Source organism: Stomoxys calcitrans, chromosome 4, assembly GCF_963082655.1.
Source record: "Stomoxys calcitrans chromosome 4, idStoCalc2.1, whole genome shotgun sequence".
NCBI classification, from domain to species: Eukaryota; Metazoa; Arthropoda; class Insecta; order Diptera; family Muscidae; genus Stomoxys; species Stomoxys calcitrans.
In genome coordinates, this window is record NC_081555.1 from 99,066,616 (window position 1) to 99,083,609 (window position 16,994).

General features: G+C 40.5%; 1 protein-coding gene across 1 annotated transcript in view; it reads left to right on the forward strand.

Moving 5' to 3' along the window:
- The window catches only part of LOC106095995 (protein scalloped), a 637,648-nt gene that overhangs the window by 350,014 nt on the left and 270,640 nt on the right, over nucleotides 1-16,994 (forward strand). The window lies entirely within an intron of this gene.

The following is a 16,994-nucleotide window of genomic DNA, read 5'->3' on the forward strand; positions in this document are numbered from 1 at the left end:
AAATATTTCATTCTAAGTTAGATGCCACAGACCCTTTGGACCATTAGCTGAACACAGAATACCCCTCGATCTTCTGTGCAATAGCTGACACCTAGTTTCAAGATGTATTTCTCCACTTGATAAACTCCACAGCAGTTATGGTTGTTATGGTGGTATCAACCAACTCGCTGGGAATATCCCCCATATATGCAGTGCATTGCGTTGGAGAGGATAGTGAAGGATCGGAGGGGGGAAGAGGGAGTAGTGTTTATTGACATTTGCTTTGAATTTCTGTATGTCGTAAGTAGCAGGAAAGACATCTGCCGGAAGTCCCACGAACCGTCCTTGCGAAAAAAGGATTCTCTCGGTAGTGCATGGTCCGATCAGCTGGCTAATCGATTACAAACCGGTGCGCGCTTCTAGAAAATCTTGTATATCTTACAAACAACCTTAAATCAGGCAACAGAAGACTGATTTCCGAAGAACACACATCGTGGAAGAATCGATGGAACAACCCCAAACAACTCACATTTCGACGATGTTCAAGGGAAACAATACCCTACCATATTCAATCAACACCAACACGCCCACTTCTGGATATGATCAACCAGCTCCAAGGATGATTTTGAAGCTCCTGCCCATATATGCCAGTTATGTTCCATTTTCGACCTGATGTACGTAGTATAGATATTAAGAAGATCGAAGAAAGTGAAATATTTCTTACACCGCTTAAGAAAGCGCAAGCACTTGAATGCTTACTTCGACACTTTGGAAACATGTCCAAAGGACATCACTTTGAATCTTCATGCCCAGAAACTGAAGAGCCTCTGGCTGCTCGATAACCACACGTTCGATAGATATTGACGATTGTAAGGTGTAAGTGAAACGTTTGTGGGACAACATACAGCACTGCGTCTGGCGTGCATTAAAATCCTCTCTGTTCATTCGACCACACTCATAAATGGCCAGCAAATCCTGGCAGAGTGTTACGTCCATAATCCACCTTCAAACTTTGGAAGACCCGGCCTATGGTCGAATGAAAATTAATGGCAGAGTTTACCGTCATCCGCCAACGAGTACATCGGATTCGAAGTCAGACCCAATAGATCGTTAATGAAAATAAGAAGAGGGTACTCCAGCTGTCAATCTATATTCATCAGACGAAAGCCCATCTACAACAAACTTTTATGGTGCGATCTTTAAGAAAGTTCGATAGAAATCAAGCCAAGTTATTACCGACACCAAAGACGACATGATTTGAAAGGAATTCCATACCCTGTCAAATGTCTTGGAGATATCCAGAGCCACGATCTTACTCTCACCAAACTCGTGAATAGAGCGACTCCAACGTTGAGACAGGAATGCCATCAACCCATATAACCAGGAACCCATATTGTCGTCACTAAGAAGACCATTGAAATCTAAGTACCTCACAAGATGATAATTGACGGGGCGGCTTGGGGCGAGCGTCGGATCTTGAAGCAAGCGGCTCGCCACCGCCAGGGATACATGTGCAATCCCGCATAGCCCATGCGGTTGGGGCGTTGGGCCAGTAAGCCCCCCCCGGAAAACTATGAGAAACAAAGAAATAGAAAAAACGGACCCCTCCCCCTCATCGTTGACGACCCACGCAAAGGAAAAAAGGATCATGATTTGCGGATCTACACCTGGAATGTCCGCACTCTTTATAGAGAAGGTGCAGTATACACGCTGGCGGAGGTATTGGAGAAGTACAAGGCAGATATTACCGCCTTACAGGAAGTACGATGGACTGGGAATGGCTTCACTACAACACCAAGCGGTGACGAACTTTACTATAGCTGCCATATCACGAGGCATCAATTTGGCTGTGGATTTGTGGTTAGTGGGAGACTGAAACACCTTGTCTCCAGCTTTACCCCGGTGGATGAGAGGCTAGCCACAATCCGCGTAAAAGCCAAATTCTTCAACATCAGCCTTATTTGTGCCCATGCTCCGACGGAAGACAAAGACTAGCAGACCAAGGATATTTTCTACGGGCGCCTAGGGAGAGAACCGCTACGGGAGATTTTAATGCCAAGATAGGGAAGGAAGTAATTTTTGGTCCAACAGTCGGAAAGTTTAGGCTGATAGATTTCGCCGCGGCAAAAAACATGGTAATTAGCAGCCACAAAGCCACATGGCTGTCACCCGATCTAAACACGAGGAACCAAATTGATCACATTGTGATAGATGGAAGGCATTTATCCAGCGTGCCAGATGTACAATCGATCCGTGGAGGTTCGCAACCGTTTGAACATGGCGTAAGCTAGACATTGAAATGCTGCAAACACAACAGAAGGCAGCGGCATACTCCACTCGACTGACCCAACTGCTTGATGAAAGCACTCCTTGTTCCGACTTTATAATGGCGTAGTGGCAAACTATTGCCCACTCCATGGAAAATGCCGTGAAATCCGTATTGGGGTACCGGAAGCCTACCATAAGAAACCCATGGTACGACCAAGAGTGTCGAGATGATACTAAAGCCAAGAATGCGGCATATAGAGCAAACCTGCTACCAGTAGCAACACGCCAGATAAAGAAGAGATATCGGCAGAAAAGGAGAGAGGAGAAACGTCTATTCCGCAGAAAGAAAAAGGAAATGAAAAGACGTGAGTGGGAGCGAATTGAAATGTACAGCAGAAATTCTAACAAAGAATTTAACATCAAAACCGATGGATTTGGTGCAGGCACATCCTCCGGCAGAGACAAATAAGGCAATCTGGTAACTGACACAGATAACATGCTGAGGATATGGAAAGAACATTTTACCCAACTGCTAGTGTCCGACGTTGGCGGCGAAGAGGATACCGCAGAACCAATCCCTGATGATGGTATAGAATGTTTACCTCCTAGTCAGAATGAGGTCCACATAGCAGTGACCCGACTAAAGAACAACAAGGCAGCAGGAACCGATGGGTTACCCGCTGAACTATTTAAGACCGGAGGCGACACGCTGATAAGGCGTATGCTTCAGCTTATCTGCGCAATCTGGCTGGAAGAGCGCATACCCGATGATTGGAACCTCAGCATACTATGTCCCGTACACAAGAAAGAAGACAAGACGGAATGTGCCAACTACAGAGGAATAACTCACCTCCCCATCGCATACAAGATACTCTCGAGCGTAACTGTGTGAAAGATTAAAACCTAAAATCAATGAGATAATTGGGCCCTATCAATGCGGCTTTAGACGAGGTAACTCCACCCTGGACCAAATATTCACACTGCGCCAAATACTGGAAAAGACCCGAGAAGGATAAATCAACACCTTCCATGTCTTTGTTGACTACAAAGCCGGTTTCGATACTCCTTTACGTTCAAAAGTATTTCCAGCCATGTCTGATTTTGGTATACCTGCAAAATTAATGATGATGATACACGTTTCTCACTAAGAATGGGAAACAATCTCTCCATTCAATACCAAACGAGGTTTCAGACAAAGAGACAGCCTCTCGTGTGATCTCTTTAATATTTTGCTGGAGAAGATTATACGAGATGCAGATGTGAATAGATATGGCACACTAATCACAAGAATACACATGGTACTCGCGCCTATGGCGACGACATCGACATCATAGGTCGGTCACCGGAAGTAATAACTGCAGCCTTTGAAAGAATCGAAAGAGAGTCAGTGAAAATGGATCTGGCAGTAAATGGAGATAAGACGAAATGGATGGTTTCAACTCCCAAAAAGCCATGCACAACCGAGCAGATAAAGAAAATGGAGAAAGTTGGGAACCATAACTTTGAGATAGTCAGTAAATTGATATACCTCGGCACCGCCATAACCGAAACGAATGATACCAGTTTTGAAATAAAGCGAGAATAATACTGGCAAACGGATGCTATTTTGGATTAAGTAAGCAGTTTAGAAACAATGCCACCTCTCTACAGACTGATACTACCCCTGTTGTTATATGGTTCTGAGGCTTGGGTACATGTGAAAGCAGACGAGGCAGTACTTGGAGTGTTTGAGAGAAAATCTTTGTAAAATATATAAACCAGTTTGCGTTAATGGAGAAAATAGGCGTGGTATGAACCACGAACTGTATGACGATAATAGCAAAAAAAACGGCTGCTCCGGAAGCTCCGGAAAAAGCTCCAGCAAAGAAATTTTTTAAAGGCTAGCACGGTGGTACACGCACACCGGGAAGACCAAAAGCCCGATGGAAAGATCAAGTTATGGGAGACACTTCGAAACTTGGTGTCTGAGATTTTTGAATGAGCGCAGAAGATCGAGGCGCTTGGAACGCTATTCTACGTTCGGCTAGTGCTAATGGTAGTAGCTGGTGGAGCAAATGTTCTGTCATAGCCAATTAAAGTAAGTAAAATGCAAATTTTGCCCATGAATATTCCACTAAGGAACAGGGGCAAGCTTCTACACTATCAATGAGTGCAGTCCGATTCAAGTTTAAGCTCAATGATGTGCCGTAGTGCGACACCTCTTTGGAGAGAAGTTTTACGTGGCATAGTACCTCATAGATGTTGCCAGCATTAGGAGGGGAAAACCACCGCTGAAAATTTTTTCTGATGGTCTAGCCAGAATTCGCACCCAGGCGTTCAGCGTCATAGGCGGACATGCTAACCTCGCGCTACGGTGGCCTCCAATTAAAGTAAGTAAGTAAAATAAGTTGGAAGGTAAGGAACTAATATTTTAATGAATCTTGGGTATATGTTATCAAGACCAATAGCATTTGACTTGATATTTGATATAAGACTATGTAAAACTTCGTCTTGCGATTCACATCCAAACTCCAAACGGCAATCAACATTTGCGCTTTCCGGAAGCCTATTAGTGTCTTGGTAAAAAGTCGAGTCTATATGTAAGGTTGGAATATTAACAAAAGTTTAATTTAATTCGTTTAGTTCCCCATGGTTATAAAAAAATGGCCTTGGATTTTCCAATACCAATATCGTTTATAGCCCCTTAGACACGAAAGGCAAGTTCGTGTCTAACGCCGAATAATATTTGGATGCATAACATCGTAATATTGCATCACTAAAGAGTGCATTAACTTTATTTCTTGCCGTGCGGAATTCCTCATGAAGGTCAGGCGTTTTAAAACGTTTCCACCTGGAATAGGCTAGGTCCCTGTTTTGAATAAAATTCCTAATAGTGGAATGAAACCAAGACTAAGTATCCGATTTCTTCATCCAAGTTCGAATGGGGACTGTTGCATCATAGATACATCCCATGTTATCCTGAAGAAGGCTTAGTTTCTCATCGGCAGATATAAGATCCTATATCCCATTTCAACAGACTTCCTGAATCCTTTCATCTAAGGCAGAATAGTCCAAATTTTTTTTATTCGCGGTACAAAAACTTCTCCACTGTCTTTAACACAGTGAAATTGTAAGCCAGATAAATCAAATCATGTCTTGCGAAACAAGGGGCAGATATTGGGTTGTCCAAAAAGTAATTGCGGATTTTTTAAAAGAAAGTAAATGCATTTTTAATAAAACTTAGAATGAACTCTAATCAAATATAAATTTTTTACACTTTTTTTCTAAAGCAAGCTAAAAGTAACAGCTGATAACTGACAGAAGAAAGAATGCAATTACAGAGTCACAAGCTGTGAAAATATTTGTCAACGCCGACTATATGAAAAATCTGCAATTACTTTTTGGGCAACCTAATATTTGGTCATAGAGCGTAATTTTAGAAGTATTATTCACAAAGAACATATTTTTTGATCCGATCTTTACAAAATTTTGCGCGAGGTGTTTGATTTGATATCTCAAGTTGTCTTTAATCAAAGTGGGTGTAGTTTTAGATATGGCTCCCATATACTCTTAAGATCGTTATAAGAATTCTAGACAGACTTGGTGGTGTAGGTTATCATATAACCGAATCCGCCCGACTTTTGCCTTTCCCTAATTGTTGTTTTGAAGATTCTATGCCTGAAAGGCCCTTATCTTATCTCCATTGTTAGAAGTTTATAAATAAACTAATATTTCGGTGTTTGAGGTCGTTTTAACACTTTTAAATTCAAATTAAAAAAAAAAAAACCGGTAAGAGCGTGCTAAGATCGGCCGGGCCGAATCTTATATACCCTCCACCATGGATCGCATTTGTCGAGTTCTATACGTGGTATTTCTTTTTAGGCAAACAAAGAATATTGAATAAGAACTGTTATGCTATTGGAGCTATATCAAGTTATAGGCCGATTCGGACCATAAATGAATGCTGAACATTGTAGAAGTCATTGGGTAATATTTCAGTTAATTCGGATAAGAATTGGGCCTTGCAGGGGCTAAAGAAGCAAAATCGGGAGATCGGTTTACATGGGAGCTGTATCAAGTTATTAATCGATTCGGACTATTTTGGACACGTATGTTGAAGGTCATGAGAGAAGCCGTTGTACAAAATTTCTGCCAAATCGGATGAGAATTGCGACCTCTAGAGGCTCAAAAAGTCAAGATCCCAGATCGGTTTATATGGCAGCTATATCAGATTATGAACCGATTTTAATCATAGTTAGTACAGTTGTTGGCAGTCAAATCGGACAAGAATTGCGCCCTCTAGAGGCTCAAGAAGTCAAGATCCCAGATCGGTTTATATGGCAGCTATATCAGGTTATATATCGATTTCCGTCATACTTAGCGCAGTTGTTGGAAGTGATACCAAAACACTACGTGCAAAATTTCAGTCAAATCGGACGAGAATTGCACCTCCTAAAAGCTCAAAAAGTCAAGACCCAAGATCGGTTTATATGGCACCTAAACAAGGTTATGAACCGATTTTGACCATACTTAGCACAAATGTTGAAAGTGATATCAAAACACAATGTGCAAAATTTCAGTCAAATCGGACGAGCATTGCGCCCTCTAGAGGCTCAAGAAGTCAAGATCCCAGATCGGTTTATATGCCAGCTATATCAGATTATGAACCGATTTGAATCATACTTAGCGCATTTAGTTGGAAGTGATGCTAAAACACCACATGCAAAATTTTAGTCAAATCGGACGATAATTGCGCCCTCTAGAGGCTCCAAAAGTCAAGATCCCAGATCAGATTATATGGCAGCTATATCAGGTTATATATCGATTTCCGTCATACTTAGCGTGGTTGTTGGAAGTGATACCAAAACACCACATGCAAAATTTCAGTCAAATCGGATGACAATTGCGCCCTCTAGAGGCTCAAAAAGTCAAGATCCCAGATCGGTTTATATGGCAGCTATATCAGGTTATATATCGATTTCCGTCATACTGAGCGCGGTTGTTGGAAGTGATACCAAAACACCACATGCAAAATTTTAGTCAAATCGGACGATAATTGCGCCCTCTAGAGGCTCCAAAAGTCCAGATCCCAGATCGGTTTATATGGCAGCTATATCAGGTTATATATCGATTTCCGTCATACTAAGCGCGGTTGTTGGAAGTGATACCAAAACACCTTATGCCAAATTGTGGTCAAATCGGACGAGAATTGCGCCCTCTAGAGGCTCAAGAAGTCAAGACCCAAGATCGGTTTACATGGCAGCTATATCAGGTTATATACCGATTTGCGCCATACTTAGCACAGTTATTGGATGTCATAACAAAACAACACATGCAAAATTTAAGTCAAATCGGGTGAGAATTGCGCCCTCTACAGGCTCAAGAAGTCTAGATCCAAGATCGGTTTATATAGCAGCTATATCAAAACATGGACCGATATTGCCCATTTACAATCCCAACCGACCTACACTAACAAAAAATTATTTGTGCAAAATTTCAGGCGTCTAGCTTCACTCCTTCGAAAGTTGGCGTGCTTTCGACAGACGGACGGACGGACAGACAGTCGAACGGACGGACATTTCTAGATCAACTTAGAATGACGATCAGGAATACATATTCTTTATGGGCTCTCAGACGCTTATTTCTAGGTGTTACAAACAGAATGACGAAATTAGTATACCCCCATCCTATGGTGGAGGGTATAAAAACAAACGTGTAAACAAATACTCTTTGTCATTACTTTATTTTGGTTACTTTTGCCAATGACTTCAAAAGCCATGGATTCACAATCTCTACCATCGCTGCCACATAAAAGAGCACGCGTTTGTCATAATAATTCGCATTCAAAAGGCAGACAGACAGACAAAAACAAAATTGTGGCCAAACAAAACTAATAAACGCAGCGGAACGGTGCGATGATGACTACAATGCGGCGAACGCTCCAATCTTTTTCAGCTTTGGGGCCAATGGAAATTCTATGACTCATCTTAGAGTCTGACAGCGCGGTCATTTGACGTTGACGATCAGGGAGGTTGCCAAAGGGGGGACGGACTACCACTTACAAGCGAAATGTTTACAATGGATAAAATGACGAGATCACTTGACACTTTCCAAAAAATAAATAAAACCAACTTAAAACACTCTTTGTGTATAAATAAAAACCGTTCACTATAAATTCAACTAAAATAGTAGCCAAACAATCAGCCAAATACAGTAAAACTGCCTCTGCAAAGTTTGCAAAAAAAAAAAAAAAAAGAAACGAAAAAACAGAGCAAGTAGTAAAATAAACAATTTGTGTGCCATTTGTTGTTTACATTAGGCGCGAAAATTTATCCAGAGCAGCCAAAACGCTTAGAGTGCTTTGCCTGACCGATCGTTTCCATTGAGCATAAGTGGCGGTGCGGCGGCGTTATCCAAATATAAAAAGTCATCCACCGTCCAGCGGCACTGGCGGCGTCCATTGTCCATAAACACCAATTCATGACGAGTGATTATGGTTTTTTGCTTTTGTTGCTATTTTTTTTTTGGGTTTTTCGCGCTTATCTTGTCAACACCAAGACAAGAGCGATGGGGCTGTTCATTGCCACTGCTAATGCTACTGATGCCAATTCTTTGTATGTTTTTTTTTTTTTTTGTATGTAAAAACCGATACAAATAGCTAACGAGGTGAGGGGGTAATAAGTATGAGAAATGTGTCAACTAAAAAAAAATGATGAAAAATGTTCATATTTTTTAAAAAGATTAGCATCATTTTTGACAAGAATACAAAAGGAAAACCACGTGCAAAATATCATTAACATTGAGATTTACTTTTATTTAAACTATATGTACTTATCCACAGAGAGAATTCTCTTTCATAAATGTAATCATCGGGATTCATAACCTTTTGCTCATAAATATTATGAACAGTTTCATTATATTAATGAAAAAATCATAAATATTATGAAAACTCTTAATGCAAAAAAAAAATGCATGAATATGATCATCTATGAAAAAATTTCCTTATCTTTATGAAACTTTGTTTCATACATATGAAGAAAATTTTCATAATATTAATAATTTTTATCATAAATATTATGTTTTCCGTATCTCGAAATATGTACTACCTATTACGAACAAATTTAAAGCCTTTTTGGAGTAGAGTAGAAATGGACTCCAAAGACCCAACAGCTGCGGTGGTGGCGTCAGAACGTAGCATATTGTTCTCCCTTCCTATAGGTGTGGGAACCTTGGCACCTGTAGACGAGAGTAATGCTTCAAGCGCACAACTAGTCATTAGACTTATTTATGAGGCATTAACCTGAGCGATTCATAGTCGGTCTCCAGCCTTTAAGTAAAGGTGGTGTTTCTGACTCGGATTCAGACAGCGAGAATATCAATGAAACAGTCATCGCAGCCGAATCGAAAGATGAGGGTAGCGGGATGGCGGCAGAAGTGAGCCATGGCTTTGCTAAGCTAAGCAAGCAGACCGACAAAGTGATCCAGGGCACGACGAAAGAGACAGAGGAGTATGTAACGCCAGCGCAATCGGGCGAAAGTGCAGGATGCTGGAAGGGATAGAATTGACATTCCCAGCTGGAAAAAGAATCAAATCTCCCGAATAACATAACACTGCTAAAATGCTGAAGAAGAAAAAAAGCTCCCCGCTTTCAAGTACTCTGGGAAAACCAACCCAGCCATCCCGCAATGCAGACTCCGGACAATGTCCTGCGGAGGTAGACAAAGTCGGAAGAGGAACGAAGGAAGCGCGCACAGCCCCTGAGTCTTCATGGAGGACTTTGAGTTGCATAAGGAGGCCACAGCCAGACGGTCGCTGAGAATGGTAAGGAGCCCCTCTCTTACGCCAGAGTGGCAAGGAAGCACAACAAAGGTGCAGTCATCAATAACGCCAGACCATCCGGTAGGATTCCACCAGATCATCGGTCGCAAGTGGAGGATCTGGTTAACGAGTGGATTTTCGAATATGTGTGGAACTCTGTAGAGGGTCCACCCATACAAATGATGGGCTGCGATCATAGAGGGGACATCTTTACGCTGCGTTTTGCGTCGGCGGAAAGTAATGATACCGTCAAACAGCTCGTCGGAAGTATCCACGCTCCCTGGGAAGGCTTAAAGATCGGCCTGGTGAGAAAGATGGACATTCCCCAGCTCACAAAGGCGACGGTCTACATCAAGAGAGCGGACAGTAAATTTGCGACGGAACGCATGTTGGGATTCTTGGGCAATCAAAACCAAGGTTTGGTCGCAACAAAGTCGGAGATCTTCCATAGGGAGGAGAACAAGGAAGGAACACTCCTTGCGGTTGGCATTGATCAAATCTCCGTGACGAGTTTGGGAAGGCTAGGGTAAACAAAGATCCTAATACTAAAATATCAGGCAGTGCAGTGCCGAGAGACCCAACACAGTCATACAGATATCCTCATATTGCGTTATCAGGCCGTGCAGTGGCAGGTGACTCAATACCGCCCAACAAACAGGGGGCTGACGACGAGCCTCTCTCAAAATTGGAAAGGCCGGGATAAGCAAAGATCCTAATACTAAAATATCAGGCAGTGCAGTGGCAAGAGACCCAATACACCCTAACAGACCGACGACGGACCCATCACCGACTTCAAGATTCGGAAAACTAGATTTAATAAAGATTCTAATATTGAAACATTAGGCAGAGCAGCGACAAGAGTCTTAATGCAGCCTAAGGAACAGGTAGCCGTCAATGGTACCATCACCTACTCCCAAGAAGCCCATTTACTTAGGATTTGGAAGGCTTAGATAGGCAAAGATCCTAGTATTGAAATATCAGGCAGTACAGGGAATGGAAACTCAATACAGACTAACGATCAGGGACCCGAAGATGGCACCATTACCGACTTTATAAAGAATCGGAAGACTTTAATGCGCATCACTTTTTATGGCATTCTCCCATAACGACCTCAGGTAACGACCATAACGGACATAGCTTTGGCAGAGCAGATTAAAGGCTCCACGTTTTGCATGGTGAATGAGGATTCGGCCCGTCGTAGCTTATCTTGTCTTTATTATTGTTTTTTTGTTTTGTTTTTAATTGTTTATATTTACCTACATTTTTTTTATTCTTATAAAATAACTCTTGTTATTAATAAATTTATTTATTTTTTATTATATTTCATTATATTTTTATCGCTCTCTTTCAAAGCTACGTTACCCAGCCAATATTCACCAATCTTAACATAACGGAAATCTTGGTTTTGATATTCACCTCATCTCATTATACTCACCTCGTTAGATATTTGTTCGCATGCATATCCACCAGCCAGGGTTCTGCGACATGCCTCATTATTATTTCAACAGTTTTATGAGTATTAAGAGAAAATCAATTTGTTCTTGGTGTCTTAATCTGCTGGGCAAACGAGTGTGCTGCCTATGTCCCTTGGTCAATATGCGTATGAGTTTATATATTGTGGGGCGATATGAATGTTGTCACTTGCAAAAACAAAAAACAAAATAAAATAAAACATGAAAGTCCAGTCGTTCAAGACTCCTTGTAAGACTGGAAATGCATGTGCGATTGTAAAGAGAAAAATCAAAGATTAAATGCATGAATGAAGTTTAGTTCGCACTCTCTCTCTCTCTATCTCTCTCACTCTGTCCCTCTCCTACATATCTGCATTATATGCAGAAAAGTGTTACACTCCGTACTTTCGTAGGGTGGGGGCTTCTTTTTTTTATTGAGAAATTGGGTTTTGTATTTCATTGCTGGGTCAGTTGGTTGATTTTTGGTAGGTGCAGCCAACATATTTGCCTTGATTTTGATTATTGCCTTTCCTTTTGGATACGATGACAGCTTTTTGATATAAACAATTTTTTTTGTTGATATGGAATATTCCTTTGTGTGTTTTGTCTTTTGCATTTGATGTTGTTTTTATTTCTTCTTCTTTTTCATAAAATAATAAATAAATACAGAACAGATAAAATAAACATAAACCAGCGGGGTGGAGCAGCATATGGATTTCTCACCCAACTGGTATCAAGTTTTTATTGCGCCATTTACGCTGATCGTATGCTGGAGCTTTTGAGGGTTTTTTTTTTTTTGCAAAAATAATCCAACAACACAAAATAAATGTGATCAAATATACCAAAAACAAAAGAAAGCCATCATACAATTGCGTCTTTATTTCCAACACACGGAAGAAATTTTTCTTTGGCATATCGGTAAGCTGGAGTTAAAAAATTGTGTAACACAACAAGGTCCAATGGGGATCTAAGTTATTATACCATGTACTTGCTTCTTTTAGCACCTACTAGGTGTAGATTATCATTGAACTAAAAGACTTGTATCGGACAATATTCATTGATTTATAAAAAGTGTCCCCCTATTCCTCAACGGAAAGGGGCAAATTTAACTGCAGTATATATTTTTATATAAACTGACTAGCATAATTTTCTTGCCATCAATATGCCCATCTTTTTTCTTTTAATCGAATTTAAAAACTTGTTGAACGAACAACATTTACCTTATTTCATAATGTTTGCCAATACTTCTACTCAATCCAATTGGATTTTATCAGCCCGCCGTCTATTAACACATCGCCGACTGTAGATAACATTTCAATCTTAACCACCTATTACACAAAAACATTAAACCCAATCAGCACTGTTATTCTTTTCACAATGTTTGCATAATGTTAAACAACGCTGACCGCCTTAAATGTTAAGTAACATAAGAATCGCAGTATTCCCCCAACTTATAACAACTCATAACAAAAATATTTAAAATATTTCTGTTAACTTGTCACACACATAGCTGTTAGGCAAAATGTTACGTACTCTAGTATAACAGCTGGCTGTAATGGGCGCGCTACAAAGAGATTGAGAGAGAAAGAGAGAACACAAAGAAAAATATTCTACATTCCAATATAAATGCCTGGCATACCCATACCATAACAAATCAAAACAACAACAACAAGACAGCAATGCGAAAAATGAAAAAAAGTTGTATATATAAACAACAAATAAAATGCTACAAAACAATGAGGCAAGCCATAAAAGAGAAATGAGTGTGCATGATCATAAATGCTGGGGGAGTGGGGGCAGGTGATCAATGAAAATCTCTGGTAGTCTATATTGGAGACTTTGTGACGAGGAGAATAACAACACTACGATAATAATAAAGCCAAAAAACTTGTTAAACCTCTTCATTTAACACCTGCGCGAGCTCCCTCTTAGAGGTGTTATTGTTATTGTTGTTGTTGCTCTTTCTGGTTGTTGTGTGTTGGGGCCCAAGATAGAGCGAGCAAGGGAGAGAGAGAGAGCTTCATTTTGTGTGGAGACTTAAAGCATTGAGAGCATTTTTAATAATGGGTTTTTCCAATTCAATTGTACACATAGCAGAGTTGCCAAGGGGAACGATAAGAAGCAAGCCCCAAGTAAAACTGAAGTTGCATTGTAGCCAAAACTAAAGACAGATGAGTTTTTCTGGCAGGATAAATTAAAAAACTAGGACACTATATAATTCATAAACCAGTATAGTAATACACTCAGGGACAATTGTTAGTGAAAACAGCAAAACAGTTTGCTGATACAAGATCAAATCTGCAGAAAAAAGACAAAAGCAAGACAGTAAAAAAAAGAAAGCAATATAGTCTACTTTTATTTTGAAATCACGATTAAATAATGCATTCAAATACAGTCGAACCCTCATAACTGTAATACGCTTTTGTGAAAAATCTCGCTTAAATGAAACTTGATGGGAAGAAGCATACGTGTTTGTTGTGATTCAATGTAATACACTCAGGGAAAATTGTTAGTAAAAACGGCAAAAAAGTTTGCTGATACAACATAAAATCTGTAGAAAAAATGGAAATGCAAATCAGTACAAAAAAGGAAAGCAATACAAATTTTACCTATATATCCCAGGCTACATTTGAAAAATCTCGCTTAAATGAAACTTGAAGGAAACAACCTTACGTGTTTGTGGTTATTCAATACAATTGAGATCCCTTGAGTAAAAAATCATTTAACTAAAAATACCCCTTTACTAAAAACATCACATTTCTGCTTTTGAACAAAAAAATGTACATCTAAAATATCCAAAAATGAAAATCTATATTTAGCAAATGCTTCAGCTGCTTCAATGGTATGGTTTTCTTCAAAAATGTTTATTTTAAATCAGCAGACAATGTTTGCTGATATTTGAAAACTAATTTCTCTGGGTGCATTAACCCTCACTACTTGCCTCGTTTTGTCACGTTTTCACCATAAAATCTTCGTCTTCCGTCGCATTTACTTTCCTGACAACCGTAACTGGCTCCTTTCCCCATAATTCCGCTATGGACCGGCACCCAGATTAAGCAGATTGGGACATAATCACAAAAATGCTTTAATCATTCTCATCCTCCCGGTCACCCGGATTTCCTCCGTAAGCGTCCGAATTCCCGGCAGTTTTTTGCCAAGCAGCAGGGAGCAGAACTCGATTTCCAGGTCTTTAAAGTAAAAACTCAGACCTGCTCTCCTCTCTAGCTTTGACCCATCCATTTAGCATGAACTTCTATACGAGTATATATGGCAATCTTACAACTCCGAAAAACAAGACTGCGCCGTAGGTCACAGTATCTCGCACTCGACCCCAAGTGCTGTAGGGTCTTAAACTGCGGGAATTTGAAACACTGGGTTTTATTACGTCTCCCGTCATCCTACCCGAGAATGCTCCAGATCAGACCATATTTACACTGCCGCACAAAAGTATTGGCACAGTTAGAAAGTTTGAATAAACCCATATCTACTCTCCTACTTTCCCCTTAGGTTAGATTAGGGTTAAGAGGCAGTCTGCCATCAGATTCGCTTAGACGTTTTCGCCCTTTGTGATACCACAAGAGCAGAAGAAGAGTGATGCCTTCTAGTTCCTATCGTTGAACCATCTATCCACAGGTTCTCAATGAAATGAGAACCTTAAGTGGAATTCCTTCTGACTGATAGTGCGGGACACACAGAAGAAGGTGTTCTATAATGTCTTCTTCTTCGATGTCCTCACAGCTTCTGCAAAAGTCGCTGCTGACAACCTTCAGAGTGTCAGCATGTGTTCCGATTAGATAGTGACCTGTCATGACGGACACAATGACTGAGACGTCTGTTCTAGCCAGTGACAGCAAAGCGGTAGACCTCTTCAAGTCTAGATTAGGCAACATAGTTTTGGAATGCTCACAGCCCCCACTTTGTGATCATCTATCATTCCACAGATTCCAGTTTCCCTGGAATGTGTAGGGTAGTTCCTAGCCTCGCAAACTCGGCCGCTTTACAATTCCCAGGGATATCTCTGTGGCCCGTTCACTGTGCAGCCATCTCGATGAGAGATCTGCAACAATCGTTTTTGTGTTCAGAAATACGTTCTCCAGTAGTTTAATGTCAGTCTGGCTGTCTGAGAAAATATTTATCCCAATCGCCGATATGACATTATATCTAAGCAATTCCACCACTTCCTTAATTGCAAGAGTCTCCGCTTGAGACACACAGTGGTCGGGTAACCTTTTCGATATGACCAGTTCAAGATCTTTAGAGAGCAGCCCAAAGCCCATCTGGTCGTCTAGTTTGGAACCATCTGTATAGAAGTCTACGTACCTTCTATTACCAGGAATATCGTAGTTCCAGTTGGTTCTATCAGGAATAGTGGTTCAATTATGTATTGAGCAGTAGGTGGACTTTTAAAGCGCCATCCACCAGACCACAACACCATATACCATTATAGGTCTGACATCTGCAGTATATATCCAATGCATGACGCACGGTCTAAATCCCCAACTTTTGCCAATAGCTGTCTTGCAGGTGGTAGGGCAAGAGTTGGCTTTCTTGTTTATATTTTTTTTTTTAATATTTTTCTCATATTTCAGTTGTTTTTTTCTATATTCATTTATATTTTTTTTTTTCTATATTCATCAATAGAAAGATCTATTACTATGTTAATTTTAATTACTATTGTTTGTTACGTTTTGTAGAAAAAAATTGAAAATTGAAACGATCTTAAATTCTCGAAATGGCAACCCTGCTACACTTCACTGGCTCTTTGGGGGTATACATACAAAATGAACTGAGCACGAGAATGGGAGAGAGCTCTGCCTGTCGCTCCCTCGGACTGTATTCTCTCATGATCTGGCTTTGTGAATGGGGAGCTTTGTTTTTGTTGTGTGGTCATGTCGTAATTCTTCTTCATGGGTTTGTTAGTGCCACCGCTGTTGCTGTAGCCTCTGCCGCGCGGTTTTGTGTCAGCGTTTTTGTTGTTGTATGGGGAGTATAGTAGAGTGTGGTGGGGGGATAACAGCCATTGCCTATAGAGTAGTACCTCGGCATTTGTATACATTGATATCAAACATTCAGTCTTCAACATTCTCTCGATTCTGCGCGATCGTGTGACGCCGCGTTTTGTTATTTTCTGTTTAATTCGTATACCTACCAAACAGCTTGTTGCTGCAGCAATGCTTTTGTGATTCTTATTTGATTTTTCGCTTCTTTTCTGGTGTTAACGACGTTCATATTTGTTTCTATCATCATTTGTGTATTATTAGCCCAGTTTATGGTGGCAAAAGTGAGTGAGTGAGTGAAATTAAAACCCAAAAAAACAACCACCCTCGTTAACACCATTTAACCTTAAAAAGACAGTGAGTGCCCAGCAGCTAACTGGCCCCAAAACAACCCCTGATACTCTGGCTACTCAACACAGAGGTTGTGTGGATCATTGGTCGAGGGCTTGGCGAATTTGATTAATACTCGCACAACTAAAAATATAGAAGAGAAAATATTAA